The following is a 26,840-nucleotide window of genomic DNA, read 5'->3' on the forward strand; positions in this document are numbered from 1 at the left end:
CAGCCTAGATGTATAAGTGCAGCCCACATTGTGGGGACCTCAGAAACAACAGAAATGGGGTCTGAACTTCCTGTATTCATGAGAATGGGACTTGGATTATAGTTAAATGGTAACAAATAAGCATAGAAGACTGGGAAATTTGGGGTATATGCAAATGTGGTTTAAAGACATTGCTTATGGATATTTGTTACAGGTCCTCAGTGTAGTTCAAGAGTGGTTCTTGTCTCATATTTCAGTGCTTACTTTGTACACTTTCAAAAAATTACTGCTACGTGTTCATGTGCATTAGTATTTTTTCCCTAACCAGATTATAAACTCCTTGAAAAAATAGGGATTAATTCTTATACATCAAGCTTATCTCTCATTGTACCGAACATGATAACCAATATTATGGTGCTCAGCATATGTTTATTGAATGACACTTTATTGGACAGTTCTTTTTTAGGACTATATGGCCTATGGCTTCAAATGATTCTCATCACCTGAAATAAGATCTTAAATATGTTTTACATCTCCGTTCTTATGATGATGTGATCTTTTCACTTACGATGGGTTTGCTTTTTTTCTTTTCATTACCATCCTCACTTAACTTTGAATGTCTGGCCCCCTCAGTAACACTTGAATTTCAAAATTCCTTATAAAGAACAACAAGATAACTGAACTGAATTCTTCTCTTATGCTAAAATAAAATCAACAGTGAATTCATATCTCAAATCTATGCTCATGTTTTGGGCATAATTCATGAATACTTAAGTCCACATGTCCTGTGGCTATCCAGAGATTTATGCAAACATGAAGTACAAACATGTTTTAAAGTTCTGAGCAGACCTGTGACTAGCTCACACATCTTAAGAAATCTTTTTTTTTCCTCCCAAAGGATCCTGTTCTCAAACTTTTAGAAGTTTAATTTATTTAAGTGTTCTCAAAGCTGTATAAATTACAATTGTTTCCTATGACTGCAAAAGCTTACCAATTAACAAGTGAATAAAATAATACACATCTGACCTCCTCTATGGGGTGGGAAGGATTGAGGAGAGGAGGAGAGGAAAAGGAAGCAACTGATTCCTCAGTCCCACACACACACAGTCCCCTCACTGACTGCATTACTGAGTTTGATCAGAAATCCTGCCTGCAGCTCATGAGTTAAGAAAACAAACCACCCCAAGGATGGAAGTGTTATTTACTTTTCTAAACATTTTCAAGAATAACACAACCAGTACTTCCAATCAGGCTGGGCATCCTAGGTGACTCCATCATAGTTTTGAATAGTAAGTTTCCAGGATTGGTAGCAGAGAAAGTCCTTCTTAATAAAAAATTAAAAATGGAGGAGAGGGGGGAGATCAGGGGTTGGTTATTCCCTCTGCTTATGCACAGCACGTTCCCAGAGACTGTGCAGCTGACGCACAGCAGACTTTTAGTTTTTGTTCAGGTCTGGTTTTGATCTGCAGTGTTCAGGGATAAGCAATTCCTTTCAAGTTATTTGCAAACCTTGTCAAAGTCTGATTGCAGCATGACATTGATGACAGACTGATTATTACTTGTCTCAAAAAGCAGTGTAAGAACATATTGGCTTTCATGCCAACATCCAGCTTGTCATTAGCGTACCGTGCAAATGGCAGCGGTTTTATGCCGGAATCCTGGAAGCCGAGGCAAAAGGAGGAGTCTCTGTTTCTATTGGTTCTGGAAAGATTTCAATGAAATTTTAGGGACAGTTTTTGTTAAGTGAAATTCCTTAGATGAGTGGTCTAGCTTTGAAGTGCCGTTGGTTATCTTAAGAGACATTTGTTCCGATAGGCTAGACAGAAAAAAAATAAAGAACATATATAAAGTAATATTAAAATACAAACAACTTGTTTTCATAAAGCAGATCTACTAAAGCTTAGAAGTGAATTCTGTTGCAAAGCTGTGCTTACTTGGAAGTGCAAAGTACTAAGCTTTGGTAACGTCTCAATAAATTAAGTCAGATCCAACCAGATGAATAAATTATCTACTGGGGGTGTGAGTTTGGCCTTGCGGTAGGTACTTTCCTTTCTGAAACCTCAGAAGCTCACTCGCCTTAGGGAAGCATATGTGTTCTGAATCCTTTCCAGGAATGAAGAACTCTCTAATTTCAATTTTATTCAGGAGTCATGAAAGCTCCCTACAGGCCTCCTTCATACTGAGGGAAAAGTTACTTGCTGGCGGTTGACTGGTAGTATCAGAAATCCTGATCTTGTGTTGCCTCCTCACGCATGTTCCTTTTACTATTTCTTGCTTCTCTTGGTAGAAAGGTAAAGCGATAATCTCATTAGGCTACAGCTGTTCATTCACAGAAAGAACAGCCACCTCAATATCTTTATTTTTTTAATAATTTTATTTATTATTTTTTTTAACGTTTATTTTTGAGACAGAGAGAGACAGAGCATGAATGGGGGAGGGTCAGAGAGAGGGAGACACAGAATCTGAAACAGGCTCCGGGCTCTGAGGGGTCAGCACAGAGCCTGACGCGGGGCTCGAACTCACGGACTGCGAGACCATGACCTGAGCCGAAGTCAGTTGCTTAACCGACTGAGCCACCCAGGCGCCCCAACCACAATATCTTTAAAAAAAAATTAGCCCTATAATGAGATAACTTGCTGAAGTTCATTGGAACTTTTAACTGAAAAGCAGTATGTGTACGTGAAAAATTTTAAGTTAAATGTGTAGAACGGTATTTGATGAAAGAAAAATATATCTCGAGAGGGAATCACTGATATGTACATGTATATGTTTATTGTCCCCTGATTTTTACATAAGTTTAAGTAGAACTCAACACAGTATTCTTACCTATGTTTTATTCTCCTCACAGTATCAGGAGCCATGGAGATAGGACTTTAGGTAGTCCTGTATTCCTATCTTACTTGGGATGGTGAGGTTCCAGACATGACTGGAGTTGACATTTGATTCATGTAAATCTGATACATTTGTTTATGAATATGCTTGAGCTGGTCCATGTTGGTTCACAGTTTGCTAAAAGAGATAAAAATAATCATTACAAGAATAAGAAAAACTAGAACCCTGATACATTTGAAATGGTGTGTGGTGGTTAATTCTAGGACAGACGGAAAAAGAACACTCTACTCTCACCCAGAGCAGGACCTCAGCTGGCCTTTCTATAACCCAAAATGATCATCACCTTTCTCATCTTGCTCAGTTACCATCATCCTCAGAAGGAAATCTTGCAGGACGTGGGAGCTCACATTTCTGACTTGGAGATTGTAGCTGAACCTCTAGCTATATGCAATTGGCTTCATGTAGTTAAAACCTCATTTCCTTTATCTAAATAAAAATATCCAATATATTTTGCCCATTGGAATCTATCAACCACCTCACCTTTGTAATAATCATTCAAGTGCTGTGCTTTTAAACCTTTCCCTCCCTAATCAAGGTTATAAAACAGAAGCTTCCAGTTCAAAATGGCAGACTCAGTATACAAATCTAACTTCCCTACATTCCTAAATCTCAATAAAATGAGAAATAAATATTCAAAAATCATAAATATATTTTAGAATCTGAAAATAAAAAATCAGAACCCAGAACTAGATTCTTTCTGAAATTAGAATTATGTGGTTTTATGTTATGAATATGATAGTTAAATTTATGTGTCAACTTGGCTGGGCCACAAGGTGCCCAGATATTTGGTAAAACGTTATTCTGAGTGTTTGTGTTTTTGGATGAGATTAGCATTTAAATTGGTGGATTCTGAATAATGCAGATTGCCCTCCATAATGTGGGCTTTATCTAATCAGTTAAAGGCCTAAATAGAACAAAAAGACCAGCCTCCCCAACACAAGAGATAATTCTACAGCAAGGGACCTTTCAACTTAAACTGGAACATTGAGTCTCCTGGATCTCCACCTACTGGCCCACTGGGCAGATTTTGGATTTGCCAGCCTCCATGCTGGCTTATTATGAATTCCTTATAATAAATCTCTTTCTCTATATATACACACCTCCTGTTGGTTCTGGTAAACTGGAGAAACTTGGCTAATACAATGGACTCTATTAGGCAGAGTTAATAGCCATCTTAAACTCACACAGTGTTAGGTACATTGACAATGAGAGTTGTTTTTCCTTTAAAGTTAGGAACTTGTTTAAGTATCGAGTTGGCAGGTAGAGAATAAGAATGGGCAGTGACACCAAAGTCCTGATATGATAATCAAAGTGATAGATTAAAATCATGCTTATAGTCTAGCTGACAAAGTCAACTGTGTTTGTGTGTGTCTGTGTGTGTCTGTGTTATATCTTATCTGTCTATTATCATCTATATAAACAGCTCATATCTGAAAGCTTACTGTGCCAGGCACTGTATTGAATACATTACATAGATTATCCCATTTAATTCTCACAACTACCCTATAAAGTAAGTACTATTATTATGTTTATTTAACATATAAAGGTAAATTTTAACATAGTGAATTAAAAATTTAATATAATGAATAATGTTTCTAGGCTTACATAGCTACTATGATCTGAGATTTCTGACACCGTTACCTGGAATTATTTGGTCAAAAATAGACAACTAGTAAATCATGGAGCTGAAATTAGATTTCAGCTAATTTGAAGTCAAGAGACTTCAGAGACTTCAGAGACTATGCTGTTAGTCACCATGCTCTGTGAAGAATGGAGCCAGCATATCTTTAATAGCAAACCCTGATTAGGACATTACCAGGAAAGAAAATATGAGCCAAATTTTCTCATAAACATGTTCACAAAGAATTCTAAGTGAAATATTAGTAAATTGAATCCATATATGTATATTAAAAAACCTAATAAATAATAATGTAGTGTGGCTTACCAGAAGGTTGTGAGGTTGGTTTTTAACACTCAAAAATCAATAGTATACTTCACAATATTAACCCTATAAAGGAGAAAAACAATATGGCCTTTTTTTATCTTACTTTTAAAAAAAAAATAAGTTTATGTATTTATTTTGAGAGAGAGAGAGGAAGAGAGAGAGAATCCCAAGCAGGCTCCATGCTGTCAGTGCAGACCTGGTCACGAGTCTCGAACTCATAAACTGTAAGATCATGACCTGAGCTGAAATCAAGAGTCAGATGCTTAACCAACTGAGCCTCCCAGGTGCCCTGAACGTGATCATCTTAATACATATACAAAAAGCATTTGATAAAATTCCATACCCAGTCATGAAAAAACTCCTAAGCGAATTAGAAGTAGAACAGAATTTCATTAATCTAATAAAATATATCCAGAAAAGAACTTATAGTCAGTATGTTAGTTTGTAGTAAGTATTACTATCTTTTCCCCAGGGGTGGAAAGTGACAATGGTCGCCATTTCTAATTTTATTCAGTATGGTACTAGAGCCAATGCAATAAAGCAACAAAACAGGTGTGCCTGGGTGGCTCAGTTGGTTAAACATCCTGGCTCCTGATTTTGGCTCAGGTCATGATCTCAGGGTTTTGATATCAAGCCCTGCCCACTTCAAGCTGGGTCTGGAGCCTGAGATTCTTCCTTTGTCTCTCCCCAACTCATGCGCATGTGTGCACACAGTCTTCCTCTCTCTCTCTCTCTCTCTCTAAAAAAAGAAAGTAAAAATAAAAAAAATAAAGCAACAAAGCAAATTAAAGTGATAGAGATTGAAGAAAACTTTAAACTGTCATTATATGAAAATGACATGGATATGTACTTAGTTCAACAGTTCAAAAGAATGTACAAAAATGATTAGAATGATGTCACTTTAATAATTCACTGGATATAAAATCAATACACAAAATATAATTGCATTTCTATAAATTAGCAGCAAATATTAAGAAAGAAATTAATAAATGCCATTTATAATAGCACAAATAAAATCCCCAGATACTTAGAGTTCTAATGAAAAACATTCAAGTTCTCTGCCTTATAAACAACAAAAAAGAGTGCCAAGAAAAATGTTTTAAAATCCAATAAATAGATGGATAGAACATGTTCTTGCATTGAAGAGCTCAGTATTAAAATGTAAGTTCTTCCAAAATTAATATACATATTCAGTGTTCTCTCAATAAAAATAACAGAAGGGTATTTTTTTTCCCCTTGGTTTTATTTGTTTGTTTTTTGTGGAGGAGGGGTAATTGTCCTGCTAATTCTAAAATATGTATGGAAATGCAGAGGACCTAGAATAGCACGGCAATCTTTTTTTTTTTTTTTAATATTTAATATGAGAGAGAGCACATGCATGAAGGGGAGGAGCAGAGAGAGAGGGAGAGAAGAGAATCCCAAATAAGCTCCATGCTGTCAGCACAGAGCCTACCATGGGGCTTGAACCCATGAACCGTGAGATTGTGACCTGAGCCGAAATCAAGAGTTGGTGGCTTAACAGACTGAGCTACTGAGGTGCCCTGCAAGGCAATCTTTAAAGGAGAACAGATGTCTGCATTGTACTGACAGAGATCCAGTCTTATTATAAAAGTGAAGTAAAACAATGTGGATTGAACGGTATTGATGTAGAAATAAACAGGCCAATAGAACAGAGTAGGATATCCAAAACCTGACTCGACTCACACATATGGTCACGGTGACCACTGATTTATCAGAAAGATGCCATAGTGTTGAATGCAGAAAAGATGGTGGTTTTTATAAGTTACTGAGTCAAATGAATATCAATTTGAGAAATAAGTTGGTCTGTACTTCACACCATTCACAAAATTGAATTAACAATGGAATTTAGACATAAATATGCAAGGCCAAAAAAAGACACTTCTAGAAGAAAAATGCTTTCATGAGGTTGTGGTAGGAAGATTTCTTAACTGGGATAAAAATAATTGGCTATCAAAGAAAAGATTAATAAGTTGAAATGCATTTAAATGAGTTAATTCTCTTCATTAAATGATAGTAGTAAGAGTATAAAAAATCATATTATCAAATAAGAGAGAATGATTGTATATATTATATATATATCTTATATAAGTTTTATAATTTATATTTTATATATAATTTATATTTTATATATTTTATATTATACATTATTTATATTATATATTATTTATATTTTATAATTTATAAGTTATAATGTATAACTACATGTAAATAATTATATCAGTATATATGTAAAATCAAAGGACTTCTATACAAGATATATAAAGAATGCCAACAACTCAGAAAAAAAGTTTTTTCAGTTTATTTATTTATTTTGAGAGTGAGCACAATCAGGGGAGGGGCAGAGAAAGAATCCCAGGCTCTGCAGTCAGTCCAGAGCTGGATACAAGGCTTGAACTCATAAACTGTGAGATCATGACCTAAGCTGAAATCAAGAGTTGGACACTCAACCGACTGAGCCAGCCACGCACCCCTAGAAAAAGATTTTAATGAGCAAAATGCTTGAATAATCACTTAACCAGAGAGGATATCCAGATGGCCACTAGGCATATAAAAAGTTCAGAATCATTAGTCCTCAACTAAATATATTTATGACCTCAATACAATAACACTACACCAGTCCAGGGAGAAGGACTAACACTAGTCCAGGGAGAAGGACTAACATTTTAAAAGGCTAAAAATAGCAAGTGTTAGGGAAGATATGAATCAAGTAGAATTCTCAAACACTATACAAATTAATACCCCAATTGATAATTGCTTTGTTGGAAAATTGTTTGGTAGTATTTACCAAAGCTAGATACACACATAATCAATTCCTCTCTGAGTTGTATACACAATAGAAATGAATGTTTATGGCAACAAATAGCATGTACAGTAACATTCCCTAACTTTATTTATAGAAGTCCCAAACAGGAAACAACTCATTTATGCAGAATCAGAAAAATAAATAAATACATTAAGGTATATTTATAAAATAAAATATTTAGCAGCAATGAATAATAATTACAGTGAACACCGACCGATACTATAGAAGAAAGAAATTGCTTGATAGGGGTGGGAGGGTCAGTAAGAAGTATGTGTGTATTGTTTCATAAGGAACATTTAAAATTATAAAACATATTTCATATTTGAGCTTACTGAATATGAATTAAAAGCTGCAGGACTCCCATTTTGCTAATGTTGATGTATATACAGCAGGACAGCCACCAGAAATATCGCAGAGCCAAAACCTGTCCAAGTCAAGACTTCAAATAGGCCTCAGCTGAAAGTATTCTCACCTACTAGGCTTAATAAAGACCATTCTCTGGAACCTTACACAAACAAGCATATGCATTAGTCAGTGCATGAGATTCAGTGGAGAAGACTTGGCAGAAAGACAAAAAAGAGTCTCCAAACTTCTTTGGAAAGTGTTTTGCCACTTATCCTAAAGCTATAACTCTGCCAACTGGAGTCAGTGGGCTATTATAAATTTATATATGCATTTAATCTGCCTGGAGAATTTTTTTACTTATATGTATATCAACATTTCAAAACAACCTTTTAAGATACAGAATCTTCCAAGAGGAAGGTTCTTTATAAGTGAGAGGCAGCTTTCCTTCTGAGGGACAGCAATGACTAGTTTGTTTGAGTACAAAACTGACAGTTGGAAAAGTCTGAAATATAATTCTGGCTTTTCTACTTCCTTAGGTTCGCCATACAGAATAAACACGAACCTGTTAAGCAAGCAGAATTTTGGAAAACGTACATACACATTTTAAAGAAGAGCTGGAAACTCTACTGTAATAGGGGTTAGGGAAATCCCTTGACCATTATTTGAGTGACCCTGTCTGATTAGATCTGGATGGAAACCATTGGCAGAATTAGCACACAGACTTCATGAGGCTTTGCAAAATGAAATGAGAATGAGATAATAGGATTCTGTAGAAAAAGTACACAGTTATGTGAAATTGTTTGGCCTTTATAATCTGAAAGGAAAGAAGTTTAAAGTTTTGCAAATGAGTGATTTTTTTAAGTTAATGGAAATTAATGGAAAAATTAATGAATAATGAAGTAATATTATAGCCTGAAGGAAAAGTCTTACAGAAATTCATTTTGTTGCATTATGGAGGAGGCATCTTAGCCTTTTCTAAGTCTCCTATATACATAGTGTTCCCTATCAGGACATAGCTGTTAGCCTTAGGCACCTCAGAGATGGTAATCACTAATTGCTGGTTGATGTACATTACGCAAATAGTATATATAGTTATTTATGGGGAATATTTGCCGTCTTTTTAGTTTAATTTGCTGTAAGGGGACAAAGTTCACCATAGAGTATGAGAAAAGTTACCTCAAATTGAATCTGATGGAAAATGGAAATAAAACAAAGGGATCAGTGCTCTCACCAGGAAGTAGTTGGAGAATTGTGGGATCAAATAGAGGATATAGTAAGTAGGTAGAGGTGTCCATAGAAGGATTCCAATACATAGGAGATCTTTTCTTTCAAATGGGCCTTCTAAATACTGGTTTAAGAATTGGTGGAATTATGAAATACATTAGTCAGTTTATGGGATTATTTGCTGGAGAATCAAGCTTCTCCAAAATGGAAGCCTAGTCTCTTAAGAGGTGATTACCAAATTCAAGTTTTAGCCAAATTCTTGGAGTAGGCTGAGATATTGGAACAGAAAATGAAAAATAATTGACATGATCATGTGTGATTTTGGTAGTTTTAGGTCCATAATTTACAAAAGATATAGGTTAGTAACTAAGAAGTAATTTGTGGTGAGGTTCTCTGAAACTCCGGAAATGTCTTCTTCATCAAATTTTCACCCACTATTTTAGCAGTCATCGATTAATTCCATCATTATATATTTATTAGTTTGTAATCTACTGTAAAGAAAATATTCTTTCCTTCCTTCCTAATCTCCTTTTCTTCCTACCCTCCCCCACTTTCTCTTCTCTTTTTCTTTCCTTTCCTTTCCTTTCCTTTCCTTCCTTTTCCTTCCTTTTCCCTTTCCTTTTTCCTTTTCTTTCCTTTTTCTCTTTCTACTTCAGTATAAAGTAGGTATTCTTATTTTCTTCAGTATGTTGATTATTTTGTATTTTGATTTTAGAGTGGGGCCATATTTGGCTGGTGGGAGCCCCTTTAAATGCTTTGTCTTTCTAATATATTTAGATCATTTTTGAGTACTTCCTCATTTTCTGGCCACAAAGGTGTCCTAAGAAACTTTCTCTTTTGTTAAGATGTCCTGGAATCCAGCCTGTCCTTGCCACTGTGCAAAAAAGGAGGTTAGTTTCTGTTTGGGTGTTGATTTGATGCTATGTCCCAGCCAGGAGAATCGTGAGTCCACCCCTTTTGTGATATGAAATAATTAACATTCAATCTGGTAGATTCCTTAAAGAATCTAGAAGGCTTTGATATCCTTTTTAATTTCTTTAAAAGATTCAGACTTGAGTTGCTTTATGTTCTTTTGGTCTTTGCTATGAGTGTCAAAGGTGGAGGCAGTTAGACAATCTTGTTTACAATGTACCAGATGACAATCAATCCATGGCTATTCAGTGGATTATTTTATTCAAGGTCACTTGAATTTAAGTTTAAAAAATGGTCACATTGTTTGTCATTTAGGGTGCTAACAGGACACTGGATTCATCTTAGATGGTTCATATGAAAAGTTTTAAACAAAGAAATAACATATAGAGTTGTAGCAGGGATAAGAGAGCAAGCAAGAGTTTGTGAGGTAACCAAATACTAGCAATATGAGGGAGCTTTGGCCATTCAAAGGGCCAGAAGGACATTGGAAGGACACAGTTATGGTGGGCCACGGGAGTGAACACCATGGAGAAACACTGATGAAAACATTAGTTGTAGAGGGATACAGCCACTGCCTCACTTGTGGCAGGCATCAAAGAAAGGAGAAGAAGAGGGAGAGTAAATGCAGTTTTTTTCTCTTTTCCTACCCTCTTCTACTGCAGGTGATCTCAGTGGCCAAACCTAACTGAAGGTTATCCTGCAGGACATAAGCAATCACCTGTAGGAGCACTGTATTGGTAAGGGTTCTCCAGACAAACAGAACATATATATGAATATATCTAATATATCTAATATATATCTAATATATATATATATATTAGAATCTATATATCATCTGTACCTATATCTATATCATCTATCTAGCTATATAGATAGATAGAAAGAGAGATAGGAGATTTATTGTGGGAATTGATTCTAATGGCTATGGAGACTGAGAGGTCCTATGGTCTCCCATCTGCAAGCTGGAGACCCAGGAAAGCTGGTGGTATAATTCAATCCCCATCCAAAGGCCTGAGATTGGAATGGGGTGGGAGGCCTAATGGTATAAATCCTAGTCTGAGTCCAAACACCCAAGAACCAGGAGCACAGATGACCAAGGGCAGGAGATGATAGATGCCTCCGCTCAGTTAGGGAGAGAGTGAATTCACCCTTCCTCTGCCTTTTTGTTCTGAGTGCTCGATGGATTTGATGATGTCCACCTTCCATCTCAGTCCACCTGCTTTACTCGGTCTACTGATTGAAATGCTAATCTCTTCTGGAAACATCCTCACAGACACATCCAGAAATAATGTTTTACCAGCTATTTGGACATCCCTTAACCCAGTCAAGATGATGCATAAAATTAACCAACGCAAGCACAATGAGGTCAGACAGGGGAGAGAAATGGGTTCTGTGGGCAAAGGAAGAAGAGACTGTGCTTGTACTCAGACACAGTCTTCTTCACCACCACCTGGGAACTCAGTGCGATTTATTCTGTGGCAAGGTTCTGGATGCTGAGTTTCCTATGCTTGATGCCTCAGAAATGCACTTTTAACTCAGTTCAAAAGATTCTGCCACACACAAGTGGTATCATATTTACTTTATTAAAAGGAGCTCGTACCTTTCTCCTGCTCCTAAAAAATCCAATTTGTTGTTCCACCGAGAGAAAGAATGTCAGGTGCATATGTGGATAAGGCATCCATAAACAAGTCTACATTCAGCTCACACAGTCTAACCCTGTTAGAAGCTATCAGTTAAGGTATTTTCAGGGGGACTAAAATTGATTATGAGAGAACAAAGAAGCAAAAGTCATACTGCATAATAAAAATGGAAATTAGTTTAAATTCTCAGCTCCATTTCCTGAGCCAATGAACATAAAGTTCATGTTCTGCACATCTGTTTGCTGAGATGGATCTACAGTTATGTTAGGGTAAACGAAAATACATCCCAAATAGGTTTCCAGGGTCATCCTCAAAACTGGAAACATACATCTCGGTCTCTCTGTGGGCAGATTTAGGGACATACTCTTTGAGGTTTTTGTGCGGGTTGTGATTTCCTCATTTTTACAAGAACTATAAAATTATAGTATTTTCCCATTGTATTTTCCCTTTTAAGCTTGGGAAGCATGCTGTATGGATCCGGTGCCAGTATTACATCCATGAGATACTTAAGGCCAAATGTCTACATTTTAGAAAATTTAATTATAAGGAAAAGAGGAATTTATAAAAAGCCTGCTACCAATAGAAATGTTTTCATTAAATATATTTCCATCCAATTATGAACCAAAACAGCTTTCCTTTTCCTTTTTTTCATTTTCATTCCTTGAACCATTTTGCTGCTGCGTTTACAGCCTGGTCCTGCAGCGCCGTGCTAGCAAGGGAGACCAGAAAGCAGACGTGACCAGACACAAAGGTGGTAAAGGCTTGTCTCATTTCAATGTTCAACCCGAGTGGAATGCAAATAGCAAGCAGTGCATGACAAAAAGTAAATTAAATCTTTAAAATCCTTCTTTTAATAATCTTATATGGTATTGGCGTCTCAGGTAAGGCTTTTCTACAAATACGGGATTTTTTGCTTAGCAAAATCCCCTTAAAAGCCAGACAAGAAGTAATATAACTTGGTCTCTTCAATATAAATGGCATTTCTTCCTTTTCCACACTGCGTTTTCAACACACAAACACATATACACCTATAGTTTTCTAATGGCTTCTCATTCTTCTATCACATGACTACACACTCTCTTTGCAAGTGTTTTTGAAGACCTACATGACAGGACACTGACCTGGATACTGGAAGCTTAAAGGTCAGCAGGATACACATCTGTGAGATCCCAACTTGCCTGGAGGAGCCATACACATAGACAAATAACAGTCCAGTACAACATGACAAAGTGCTCTAATACAGGGGCAAATACAGTTCTTGTTGGAGCACTAGCAAGGGAGCAACGAGTTATCCCTTTTGGAATTGAATAAAGAACGTGTCTAAAAACATACATCAGAACCAGATTATGAAAGCTCACATGAAAGGAATTTGTCAGAGGTAATAGAGAAATGCATTCCTGGCAAAGAGAACAGAATATTCAAATACATGAAGTCCTATGATGTTCAAGTCCATTCAAATTTGCACCCATTTTGTTAATTTCAAGATGACCTGACACCTTCAAGAAGGATGGAACCAGCTCTACATTCTCTTGAATTCAGGTCAATGGAGCTTTCAGACTAGCGTTGAGGTATATATTGAGGTAGACCTACGTCTGAATTTTGACCCAGACTTAAGCCGGTCAGCTGCTATGAGTTTTAGTGTTCTAATATCTGAAATAGGATAATACTCCACTAAAAGAGTCATTTGCAGTTGAGTAAATGACACAGGTTGTAGAAGACAGGGCACCTGGGAGACCCTTGCAAAACTGACTTATTAATGAAAGAAGTTACAGCTTAGTGTAGTGTGATTAGTACAGGTTTTAGAATTGGATAGACTTGGAACTAAATCACCCTCACACTAATCAGCTGAGTGTGCTTGGGCACATTAAGTAACTGCTTTAATGTCACTGTTCTTACTTGTAAGATGAATACAATGGGGCACAGTTAGTAGCCACAGTCGGGAGGAGAGGGAATCCTGACCTGAAGGTAACGCTTCCAGCATACCTCCTAGCCCACAGCACCTGCTCAGTAAATGAGTGATAGGAGAATGATGCAGTCTAAACATTTTATTTATCCTAAAGCATGATTCAGAGAATGAGGGCAATATAGTACTTATATGAGAAATTACCCATTCCAACTTTAGGGAACCCACACCATCCTACCTTCTTTCTAAAATAATATCTTGTAGCCCCCAGCACTTCTGAGATAGCATTAGCGTCTGACCACTCTACTCCTCAGTTTGTGGGGAAGATGGTTGTGAGCAGTATGGTAATTACGAAGAGGAGGTTAGAATTAAAGAGGAAAGGCAGGGACAGGATGTTCTTGGTTTTGCCCTTCTAGAACCTTCTTCCTCCTTTTCCAGCTTCAACAGAACAGGTTTTCTACATAAGAACACAATGATTTTGATATAATAGATTCCTAACACATGTATTTGCGATAGATGAAAATCAGTGTGAGGATCTCCTCTCCTATTTTCCTCTTGAAGCAGCTTTCTTTGTCTCCCGCAGCCTTGCTCAAGCTGAGCTTGTCAGCAGCAGCAGAGAGAGATTTGCGATCTGAATCTCAGGCTTGAAGTTGTTTACTGTTGGGTATATTCAGGCATCACTGCGTTTTCCTCTCTCTTTAATATGTTACTGGCAGTCGGATGGCTTACAGCATCTCTGTCCCAATGGAAGCTTTTTTGCTTTGTTCTCTCTTCCCTCTGCCTCAGACACATGGCCACCTGGCATATGCTGCGTGTTCTCAGTGCAGGGCCTGCCAGCGCGCAAACAAAGCCCGGGTGGACGTGTGCGGCCAGAGCAGGCACGGTGGCTGTGAACTCCGTCAAACCGCTGGTCATTCAGTCAAAAATTCAGATCAAATGGTTTCTTTGACTGAATTAACCATATGAACAGTAGACCTGTCATGTATAGACACAGAAAAGAACAGTAGTAATTCGCAAGTTTCTTTTCAATGCATCGCTGAAAGACAGTTCCCTAACAATTTTGATATCTTAAAAATTCAAACTAGATCATTATTGGCTGAATGCACTCCAATTGCTTTATAATTTGCAGAGGAAAGAGAGGGAGAAAAGCCAAAATATTGGTTTAAAAGACAGTCTCTGTATCTGCCTAGAAATTACAAGGATTTTTAGAAAGCTTTGTAATAGCTATTTTAGACATTGCAGGCAGTATTCAAGATTGGTATATTCGAGCAGGTAATTTCTCTGTATGTCTAAATTATAATATAAGTAGTTTGGGGGAAAAAAGCGAACAAACTTGCAAATAGAAGCAGCTAATAGGATTTTTTAAAGTGGTAGTCACACATGTTTTTGGCATGCCTTTTTTCTCGAGGTGATACTTTATACCACACAGCTTGTTTTCCACAAAGAGAAAACATAATAAAGACAGCATAAAAGATTCAGTGTCTTAATTCCCCTGGTTTTCTAAATTTACATTTCACTATTTGAAAGATAAATACAGTACTTTTTTTGGAGCTTTACATGGATGCACAATTGTTGCTATTTCTGTTAAGAATAATTTGTTGGCAAACATGGTGCATCTCACTAAGTTTAGCATAAACCAGTGGATTTACTGTTACAATAAGACAGTGCTTCCTCAAGCTGGCACACTTTTTTTTCTCATGTACAGTAAATTTAAACAGCAGGGGCCATTGAACTATGTAAGAACATTGAAGCTAAGTGCCGTAGTTTCAGGTCTTTGGAAGGATAGTGTATGTATTTGATTTATGACCAGCACTCACAAGGAAACCACAGGCAGGTAAGTCTAACATAGCCACGCCCCTGCCATGACCCACGAGATCCAGATTTCAAAGAAAACAGTCAAATGCCGTAGATGGCAGCAGCTGTAGGCAAGAGGTCATATTAACTATCCATCTGTGGTCAGATCAGTTCAATTTTGTTGATTGCCCCAAATTGACCACACTCTCTGTTGAGTGGTGGGGTTTCAAGAGTAATGAAAGACCCTACCTTTAGTAAGCTTGTCTGGCTGATGCAAAGGAAATTAGCAGTACAAGATAATAGGTAAGCAATGCGTAATCAGTGGGTATTTTGACTCGTCTCTTTCTGTTCTGATTTTCCCTTTCCCTTACCTCCATTTTCTCTAGCCGGATACTGAGTTATGAATGCTGATTGTCTCTCCTAGAATTTTATATACTCTGAATTACACTTGTCCAAATTCAGGTTGTCAAAACCTTCTACATTTTGTCAACATCCTACTGTTTCATTTCTTGGCTTTAAATTTGTGAGAGTATCCATGTCAATGTCTATATCTGCATCTATATCTATAGCTACAGCTATGGCAGTATCATCTATTTATCTCTCTCTCTCTCTCTCTCTCTATATATATATATCCAAATATGTATGTACCAAATATGTAAATATAACTCCATATTTTCAAGAGAAAAACAATTGTGTGTGAATTTCCATAATATATTAACTAGGCTAACTTTTCTAGTTAATTTATTAAAATTCTTTTTCCTGACAGAATATACGTGTTCATGTGTGTGTGAAGACAACAATCCTTAAATATATGTATATTTTATTTCCTAAGGAAAAAACCCATAAATTTATACTCTTTAGCCAGATATTCATGAATTTTACCAGTCTCTTCTCCAAGCTAACTTTTCTTATTTATTATAGTTATTTATATCACATTCATATTCTATCCAGATCGGTTCCTCACATACAGGAGATAGTTTTTCAGCTTCTTGTATCGATCATACAACTCCCTAACCTAAGCATTTTCTCCCTTCCATTTCCATGTTTATAAATTTATGCATTCTTTTTTTGTTTATTCATTTATTTACTTAGAGAGAGAGAGAGAGAGAGAGAGAGAGAGAGAATCCCAAGCAAGCTCCACACTGTTAGCACAGAGCCCAATGCAGGGCTCGATTCAACAAACCGTGAGATCATGACCTGAGCCAAAATCAAGGGTCAGATGCTCAACTGACTGAGCCATCCAGATGCCCATAAATTTCATGTATTCTTTTATGTTTGTCTCAAGTACACCTTTTTGAAGTCTTTCCTGATTTTCTCAATTGATATACTCTCTATCAACTCAGGTATAACTATTACAGTATTTTCCACATGCTATTTTGAGTTGTTACTTTATAATTGAATATTTAATTCAGTATTTATCAAGTATTTATTGTGTGTCCAGTATTGCAGCAAGATCTTGGGATATGAAGGTGGAAAAAACCCTCATATTGTTTCTACCCTCAAGATGTTCATAATCTAGTAGTGAGACAATCATGAGAACAGATACAATAGCATGTTGAAAAGGCTCTGAATGTGTAGAACAACAGATGCTATTATATAAATAAATGGCTACATTATTATCTGAGGTATAATGAAATATGTTACAAAGGGAAAAAAATGCTTGGACTGAGAATGAAGGCTGAACAAAAGTTCACAGTGAGTCACACAGGTTATAGAGTAGGGTGGCACAGAGCATTGCAGACAGATGTACACGTGCAAAGGCACATGTTCAATCACGTGTCTGAGTACAAGTAAATAATTCTGAAAGACCAGAACTTCAGTTGCATGGAGGGAAGTGGTGAGAAGATAGGACAGGCAGTAAGGAGTAAGATGAAAGAAGCTTACCCTCTATGCATAAGAGTTTGGAGCTCAGCTTGAAGGTTAATGAGGAGGAAGATCAGATGTGCATATTAAATGTAATTTTGAAGAAGCTGTGGATTAGGGAAACCAGTTAGTTGGAGAGAAAAATTAGGTTAGTTTCTGAGCTAAAACATAGGTACCAGGGATAGAGAGGTAAAGACAGAAGAAGGGATGAGGAAGGTTTCTGGGTATCTGTCCTGAGAGGTACCATAACTAAAACAGGAAATGCGTGAGAAGGCACAGGTCTGGTCCACGTAGAATGGGGATGGTTCCAGATTGGGAAGTTTAGTTTTCACTATGTATCCAGGTGTTTATGTAGAATTATTAACCCTGCTCATAGACTATTCGATCCTTCAGAGTAGGATCTGTAGCTTTTTCTTCTATCCTTTTCCACTTTACATAATCCGGTGTCTTGAATGTAACAGTTGAATTGGGAATAAGTAGACCTGGAAGGGGTTATGGAGGTCTCAGAAACAGCTCTATTTGTCCTGTTAGGCCCCTCTGTTCCACAATAGACCACTGCTGCAACTTCAAAGGCAAAGAAGTTTCAAGAATTTATTCCCTTCTGCCCCAGGATTTTAGGTGAACTCAGTGATTAGCACAAAGTTCCTCCAAGCAAAATGTGATCTCTTCCAGACAGTGTGGAATTCCTGAAAGACTTTTGCAATTTCATGTGTCCTGCGAAATAAGTTGGTTGATGGTCAGCTATGGTTTTGCTAAACTGGGTCATCAATTTCCAGATCCAAGATAACAGAAAGTACTGAGTGATTTTAAGTGGTAAAAATATTGATGGACCAATATCTCAAAGGTTGTATCACCACTGGAGATACCAGAGTATCCAAGTTTAAATCTAAATATGCCTTGAAAACATACATCATAAAGATTTCCTGCATAAATATATTTTGAGCAATGAAACCAGGACAGTTTTTATTGAAGTGGAAAATAAGGAAGCATTAGGGGGATATCCAGTGCAGTATGTTTTTCTTTTCAGTTTGTGTGTATCTCAGATTAACACCACGATTCATTTATGAATCTAATTATCATATATAATATTTGAAAACCCAGATCAACTTTCTTTGACTCTGGTCTACTTTGGAAAAGGACTGATTTTGTTTCTTATGCCAATGGCTGTCCAGTTTCACTAACACTGTAAAATAACATTTTAGTTTTAACTATTTCTCAGGAATGAAAACACTAATTTTTGAATTGGTGGGATTTCAATTTCCCAAGAACAACTAATTTCAATTATGATGTTTAAAGCATTTTTTTCTACAAAGCTACTTATCCAAATAAAACATTTTCTGAATGTTGGGAATACTGAATACTGGGAGCAAGAAAAAGAAAAAAAGTAATTGAGTAAACTGAGGCTTAATTTTTTTTTTTTGGTTTTACTGAAAATTTTATATAAACTTAAGAGGACAAATAATTTGCCAAATCATTATTGCAGTATTTCATTTTCTAGAATTGTTTGTAATAACATGACACATTATTCTAGTTTGGATATAGTTGTAATAGGTTTTTACACAGGAATAATATGGTAATTTAACACAATAAAGAATAAGGGGGACAAATATAAAGAAAAATTTAGATACACTTTATGTATCTTTTATATGCTATAAACAAACACAAATATGTTGTATAATGGAAAACTAGTCAAGGGGTAAGAGTAAGAAATTCAAAGCAGGTGATATCCATGATAATTGAGGATAATTAGGACAAAATTCCTCTGAGGAGAGCAGACCAAATTTCTGTTGGTTCACGTGCTAAAGCAGCTGTGTCCGACCTACAAAGAAGTGAAATTCAGTTTTATTGCCCTTGTTTTAAATCTTGTTTTGATTAACATGCTCCCTCACTGACTAAAAAAAAAAAAAGTTCAAATCTGTCACTCGGATTTTAGGAAGTTATGCAGTTTCATAGGCAATACTGATTTTTAAAAAAATCACAAAATATATACTTTCATGTAAGGGGAATAAAAATAGTGTATGAACTTGTAATGGTGTAACAGTGGCAATATGTGGAATTATTTATTTAGGGAATGCTGATTCTGACTTCAGTGTCAGATTTGAAATGTTTTTAGCATTTCCTAGACAAGAAGACCACAGTTTCAGAAGAGTCCCCATGAAAAACAAAGAATACATTTAGATTAACAAAAAAAGAAATAAAGTAAGGCACTACCAAAATGGCATAGCAGCCATATTCCATGTTTCCAGAGTGTTATACCGAGTGTTGTAGTCTAATTCTCAGGAAACTTCGTTCAATATGCATTTTGAGACAAAAGCCATTTATAATAGTCACAGTCATCCTTCTTTTGCTAGTAAGGGAAATACTTGGGTATCAAATACTCCTTGGATAGAAGAGCAAAAATACCATTATAATAGTTTTTTTCCCATGTGAACATTTTCTTGTATAAATGGTGTGATCTTATGCCTGGGACATTCATTCTTTGGGGGAAGAGCTATTGAGCTTGTAGATAGGAGAGATTTTATATACTTTGCCTATTCTTTTAAAAAAATGTTTTAATGTTTATTTATTTTTGAGAGAGAGACAGAGCTTGAATAGGAGAGGGGCAGAGAAAGAGGAAACACAGAATCCAAAGCAAGCTCCAGGCTCTGAGCTGTCAGCACAGAACTTGATGCGGGGCTCAAACCCACAAACCACGAGATCATGCCCTGAGCAGAAGTGGGATGCTTAACTGCCCTGCTGACGGAACCACCCAGGTGCCCCACCTATTTTTTTTAATTGCTCATTTACATCAAGACAGGAGAGTTTAGAAGTGATCATTTACTGACAGGGCTACACCTGACCTTCCACCTCATATCTTTCCTCCTATCATAGGTCAGTCAAGATAGAACTGTATTTGAACCCATATTTGTATAGAATAGCTCTGTAGCATGTGTTCTGGAAGTTGTGAAGGAAGTACATGAGATCTTAATCTAAGGAGTTATTTCCATAGAATGCAGAGACAGGAGGCAGAATTCAGGTGCATAGCTATAGGAGTAACATAAATCATACTACATTATGAATTGCTAAACAACTTAGAGGAAGAAATATTTCACCCACAGTTTTAATTGAGCTTAATTTTACAATGAACAGAAAATTTCCTGGGGCTTACCGAAAGGCCACATTGCAATCTACAAAAGAATAGAAAAGTAATTTCTGTAAATTTAAATATACATACTAAAATATAATTATGATTTTATTATGATAGTGAAGCCTAAAAGGATAATTTGGTATGTGTGTGTGTGTTTAGGGAACTTTCCTGTTGTCATTTAGTTTTGAATCCCTTTGAAGAAGTGATATTTCTTGAGTTTTCTAATATTTATTCTTTAGATGACTCGATTAATTCCAATTCTAGAATAGGAAAAACAGCCATTCATTATTTGTGTGTTGCAGGGAAGCCGAGGAGAGGGTACTGATAAACAGGTTGACTAATGGCTAGACTCCAAAACTATTTTCCTAGGCCACAGTTTGATGAACACTATATGAAATCATAGACACACAGAATATTAAAGGAGGAAGGAATTTGAAGATCACCTAATCCAGTACCACGTTTTTTACAGATCCGGAAAGTAAGCCCAGGGGATTAAGTGACTCAGCCACAATTACATGCAAGTTAGTAACTGAACCTGAACCAAAACCCAGATCTTCTATCTCATGGTTCAGTTTGTTTTTCCAAATCATGCTAGTTTTTTTTATTTTATTTTAATTCTTTGAAAATGTAGTATAACCACATCGTCCAAAATTTATATAAGGCATAGAGTAGGGTGTTTTTCACTCTTTACCTATTTTACATACTTCCCATCAACCCCTCTCTCAACACTCCCTTAAACAGGTAACCTCCTCCAACACACTGCTCAAAATCACAGTCTCACTGAGGTCTCTTTTGCCTTCTCCAACTACACTGAAACCCGTACCCCAGTGCTCTAATTTCTCTATGGGACCAATCATATTCTACCATACTGTGTATTTTCTTTTTCTACTTGCTGTTTCTCTTTTCACACTAGAAAATTAGACACACAGAGGAAGGAGTCTGTGTGTTTCTTTAACTATTATATCCCCAGTGTTTAGTGGGAGTTCAATCAGTATTTGCTGGATTGAGTTAAATTGAATAACTGGATGTCAAACTGCTAGTGTGTTTAGAACATTTATGCTTGAATATTCTGTAATTTCTGCCTTCTGAATAATGACAGTATAACTATCACATCTTCATTGTGACCTGTACCTAATATGATTATAAAGTTCCCTCTTTTGTGCCACTTCGTGTTTTCACTGAGTTCCATCTTATTTGGTAACAAAATCATGCCTCAGCTTCTTTTGACTGGTGTTTGCATGGTACACTCTTGCCCATCTTTTTGTTTTCATATTTATTTCATATAATCCTGTTTTCCATTTTTCCCCCCAGTGTTTTTTGTCACTGTGTGGTCTCTTTCATTTTGGTATATTTATGAGGTGTGTGTGTAGGTGTGTGTATGCTTGCATATGTATTTAATATTTAGGAATATTTGGATTTTACTCCTATTGCTATAATTACAATTTTGACACCCCTTTTTTATTGATTCAGTGTCCATTAGTTTCCTATAATAATAATATTAGTACATTTTTCTCTTTCTTCCAACATTTGATTGTCTTTTTTTACTCTTTACCTTTGTCCTGTTCAATTGCATAAACTTATATTACTTGACTTGACAAAATGATGTATTAAGCTTTTAGGTGTTTTAGGTGAGATAATCAGAAAAACTTTTTTTTTTTCTAAGTTTACTTACGGATTTTGAAAGACAGCATGAACAGGGAAGGGGCAAAGGGAGAGGGAGAGAGAGAATCCCAAGCAGGCTGTGTTCTCAGTGTGGATCTTGTGACCGTGAGATCATGACCTGAGTTGATACCAAGAGTTGGACACTTACTGACTGAACTACCCAGGTGCCCCAACAAAGAAAAACTTTCTGTATGGCCAATTAATTTTTTTGTATTTCCCAATGAATGTTTGTGTCATATATATATTACAAAAGGTTGAAAAAAATGGTGAGAAAACAAATTATACAAATTTGGGAAATTAATAACCCTTGTGTATTGATTTCCTAATGCTGCTGTGACAAATGACCACAAACTTAGTGACTTAAAACAACCCACATTTATCATTTTATGGTTCTGGAGGTCAGAAGTCCAAAATCAGTCTCATGAGTCTAAAGTCAAGATTTGGGTAGGGATGGTTCTGTCCCCTTGCCTTGTCCAGCTTCTCGATCCTGCCTACATTTCTGGGCCCACGGTCCCCTTCACCATTTTCAAAGCCAGAAGAGTAGTATCTTCATATCTCTCTCTGCTTCTCATCACACTACCTTCTCTAACTCTGCCTCCATTTTATAAGGACCCTTGTGTTTACTTTTGGGCACACCTAGGTGACCTGGGATAATCTCCCCATCTCAGGATCCCTAATTTAATTACATCTACAAAGACAGTTGCTATATAAGGTAAAATATTCACAAGACCCAGGATTATGATGTGGATATCTTTGAGGGGATATTATTCAACCTAACCTTAAATTATGTTAGTAAGTGGCAAAACTGTCACTTACTATAAACCAAAAAAACTTTCAGTGTACTCAGTGATCTTGTGATCCCAGGCAGAATGGAAGGTTGGGCAAGATGGTTTCAGGCAGAATGTCTGAAACATATTTTGTTTACTTTTAGCTACATATGATAAGGTACTACAAGAAAGAGATGATGAGCTTAGTAAAGTGAGAGCTTTTCCCCCCCCATTTAATCTTTTTAAAAAAAGGAACTTTCAAATATGCAATATGTCATATTTGACATAGTCATAGTCAAGTTCCTATAGTCACCATGCTGTACATTATATCAACATGACACTTATTTTATAACTGAAGTTTGTATCTTTTGACACCCTTCACCCATTTTGGGAGGGCTTTTTTCCAAGCTAAAGGCATAAGAAGCTTCATGTATTTCTGAAGCCTCTTCCGTAACCATAAAATCATGCCTGACTAGCTAGTCCACTGTCCTGCAAAAGATAATAACCATATAGAGAAGGCTTGGATCCACAGACTTTCTTCCTGAAGCAGAACTGCCCAGCTAAACTGCAGATTCTTGAAAATTAAAAGATTATTGCCTTAACCACTGATTTTTTGCATGATTGCAGTAATGGGAAAAATATACATATAAAATGATATTACAAATATTAAATTTTACATATTCATTTTTGTCATCTATAAATGATATTCTTTGGCTTTCAGATATATCAGAAGAGGTCATCAAGAAACTCTTCTTCCAATCTTTCCCTACCTTCTCTTTCCTAGTTAAAAAAATTTTTTTAACATTTATTTATTTTTGATAGACAAAGAGAGACAGAGCATGAGAGGGGAAGGGTCAGAGAAAGAGGGAGACACAGAATCCGAAGCAGGCTCCAGGCTCCAAGCCATCAGCACAGAGCTTGATGTGGGGCTCAAACACACTAGTAGTGAGATCATGAGCTGAACCGAAGTTGGATGCTTAACTGACTGAGCCACCCAAGCACCCCTCTTTCCTATTTTTTATTATTTTTATTTTTTTCTTGTCAGGGAATATTTCTTGCCTGCTCTGACTTTAAACCTAATCTTTGCCATTGTTTTGCAGTTAAAGATATACAGTGTTTTCTTCCAGTTATCTTGTCATGTTTTCACCAGTCATTCCTTAATTAGCTACTCTCTTCTTCTGGCACTTTTCATAAAAAGTTCTCTTGGAAATAAAATTCCATGTTTCTTGCATGTTTAAAGTAAGTATCTGTAACTTTCATTCTTCAGTATGGCTGTTCTGAATATAAAATCGGTGGTTTATGCTTTCTCTCCTTAAGTATATTTTAGGTATTGTTCCAGTAACTTCCAGTTTGGAAAGTTACCGTGGAAAAATTTGAGACCAGGTTGATTTGTTTTTCCCTTTACAAGTATTGATACTTTTGCTGGTGTCTGTACCTTTAGTGTCCAATGTTCTTTACAGACTATCTCTTAGCCTGTTCTAGGTCAACTTTTAATAACACACAGTGTTCCTTTTTGTTATGAAAAGACAAAACTTCTTTCATGATTTTTTTTACTGTGATAAAATATATATAACTTTAATTTTATCATTTTAACCATTTTAAAGTGTATATAGCTCAGGAACAGTAAGTGTATTTACATCGTTGTGCAACTGTCACAACCATCCATCTCCAGAAATTTTTTTCATCTTCCCAAACTGGAACTCTGTCCCCATTAAACAAAAATTCCATTATTGCCTCCTCACCCACCCCCGGCAACCACCGGATATCCACTGCCCTACTTTCTGTCTATGAATTTGACGACCTTGGACACGTCACGTAAGTGGAATCGTATGGTATTTTCCTTTTGTGATATTTCATGAGTTTTATAAAATTATCCTTCTGAATGTATTTTTCTGTTTTTTGTTTTGTTTTCCTTTTATTGGGGACTTCATCAAGGACTCTAGTCATGCACATATTGGAGACGCCTCCACCTAATTTAAATAGCTAACATTTTAGGTTATTTTTAACTCTTCATCTTTAATTTTTCACATCTCTATTCTCTACCTTACTTTTAACTATTTTTTCTTTTTTAGTGACCATCCTCTGTGGCCTTCATATTTCTCTTTATTTCTGCGATGACTGTTTCTACTTCTTTTCTGAAATAAGATGGTTCATTTCAGATCCAAATTTTCTTGACATCTTTTAGCTGAATTCTTTATTTGGGTTCCCTGTCTAGTGTTATAAAGCCTCTTGTTTCATGAAGTTGTTTTTTTTTTTCCAATCACGCTGAAATATTTGTTCACAATTTTCATAGAGACACCATGGCAATGAAGTTACTCTGTGGTGGTTTTACGCTTCATTTTGTGTATGATTTTTGTGTAGCTGCTCTTCTGGTTGCTTTTGTATTGCTCATCAATGAAGGAGTTGAAGTTTTTTCTGGACAAGATGTTTTCAGAAAGTTTCTATAGGGTTAGAGATTCCAGAGTATTCTTTGAAATTTCAAAATCCAGATGATCTCTCTCCTCTTGCTGACAAATATCTTTCTAGAGTACTGTTTGCTAAAATTTCTCTCCTGGGAAATTTTTGTTAGTTCTCCCTCTTCTGCTTCTTTCATCCAAACCATTGCGGGTTAGGGTTGGGCACAAGTTTGCCGCAGGTGCTGCTTAGACCTGTTTCCACTTCTGTGACTGCAAAAGGGGCTATACTTTCACAGTTCACAGTGAGCCTCTCACCTCAGGAAATATACTTTTGCTGATGCCTTCTGATGTGTGCTGCCACTAAGCAACTCTATGCCTCCCATATTATTCTCCACGATTTCTTCTATGTAGCTTCTCCTTGATACATACATTTCAATTCTGCTGTCTGGTTTCCCTGAAAATGCAGTTAAAGGGGTCTTTATTATGATTGTAGCTTTTGCATGATTTCTAGGAGGAGAAAGGGAATTTATGTGCTGATTTATACAGGGAGAGTCCCTTAATCTTTCCTTAGCTGAGCTCCAAAATGTAATACAAGTTTGAATTGGGAAATACATGACCCTCATATTGTATTATACAGTACGTGAGGTTAGGTTCCATGACATTATCTGGAATAAACTTCATGAATCACTTCTAATATTATCTTTGTATTTATGTTTTTATTTATCTCTGTCTTCCACAGAGTGCTTATTACAGTATCTGTTGCATAAGAAGTGCTTAACCAATGTTTGTTGGAATCTAATAGATGACTGAATAGTGGATAGTATCAAAATGATGATGCAGTTTTTTTGCTCGTCTTACACAAAATATGAGAAATTCTCTACCTACCCAAGAATCTTTTGCCGACTCAGTTAGTAGACAAATTTATCTAACCAGTCAACACTGTATGTACCCAAGTTTCTCTTAATTGATTTTTGTTTAAACAGTAGAGCAATATTTTTAAATATAATCATTGATAGACCACATGTTTAGATAGCAGTAGTACTGATGTATAAGGATAGCTCCTATGTGCTATGAGAGGTATATTTAGTTCACCGTATAGATTTAATTTGAAATACAGAATAAACCTATGATATAACAAATGTCTTATAATTATATCTGAATCTGAGAATTAGCATTATCATTTATTCACAACATTTGAATTTATCTGTTCCTTTTCATCTAGTTCAATAGTTCACATGGTTTCACACTGTGGAAATGAACTGATTAAGAAAAAATTAAAACTCTGGTATTTTCTTAGTAGAGGACACAATGTGCCCTTTATATGGACTTTTCCCCAGCAGTTAAATGATTGTTTGTTTTAACTTTTTTAGTTTTCTTGCTCTATCTTTATGTAACATTTAAATTGACATGATATTAGAGAGGCAATTTGTGTAATTACAAAGACTTTTCTAATCTCTGGATTTATACTGATATATAATCTTCTCAAGATGAAATAAAAGCCCTTGGTTAGTATGCTGAGTAAGAAGATGTCAATTTTCAATTAAAATCCAGTATAAAGTAACCCTAC

At 36.2% G+C, this 26,840-nt stretch overlaps 1 protein-coding gene across 2 annotated transcripts in view; it reads left to right on the forward strand.

Annotated features, from left to right (window-relative positions):
• The window catches only part of LOC113604776 (uncharacterized), a 591,327-nt gene that overhangs the window by 511,576 nt on the left and 52,911 nt on the right, over nt 1–26,840 (forward strand). Inside the window, exon 5 of one of the 2 annotated variants that reach the window (XM_053221834.1) lies at nt 3,075–4,685. The exons of the other annotated variant lie outside the window; for it this stretch is intronic. The gene's annotated coding sequence lies outside the window, so the exon portion shown is untranslated. Of the gene's footprint in view, nt 1–3,074; nt 4,686–26,840 lie in introns of those variants that run through there. 2 annotated transcript variants of the gene reach the window in all.

Source organism: Acinonyx jubatus, chromosome C2 (assembly GCF_027475565.1).
Source record: "Acinonyx jubatus isolate Ajub_Pintada_27869175 chromosome C2, VMU_Ajub_asm_v1.0, whole genome shotgun sequence".
In the NCBI taxonomy this organism is placed as follows: Eukaryota; Metazoa; Chordata; class Mammalia; order Carnivora; family Felidae; genus Acinonyx; species Acinonyx jubatus.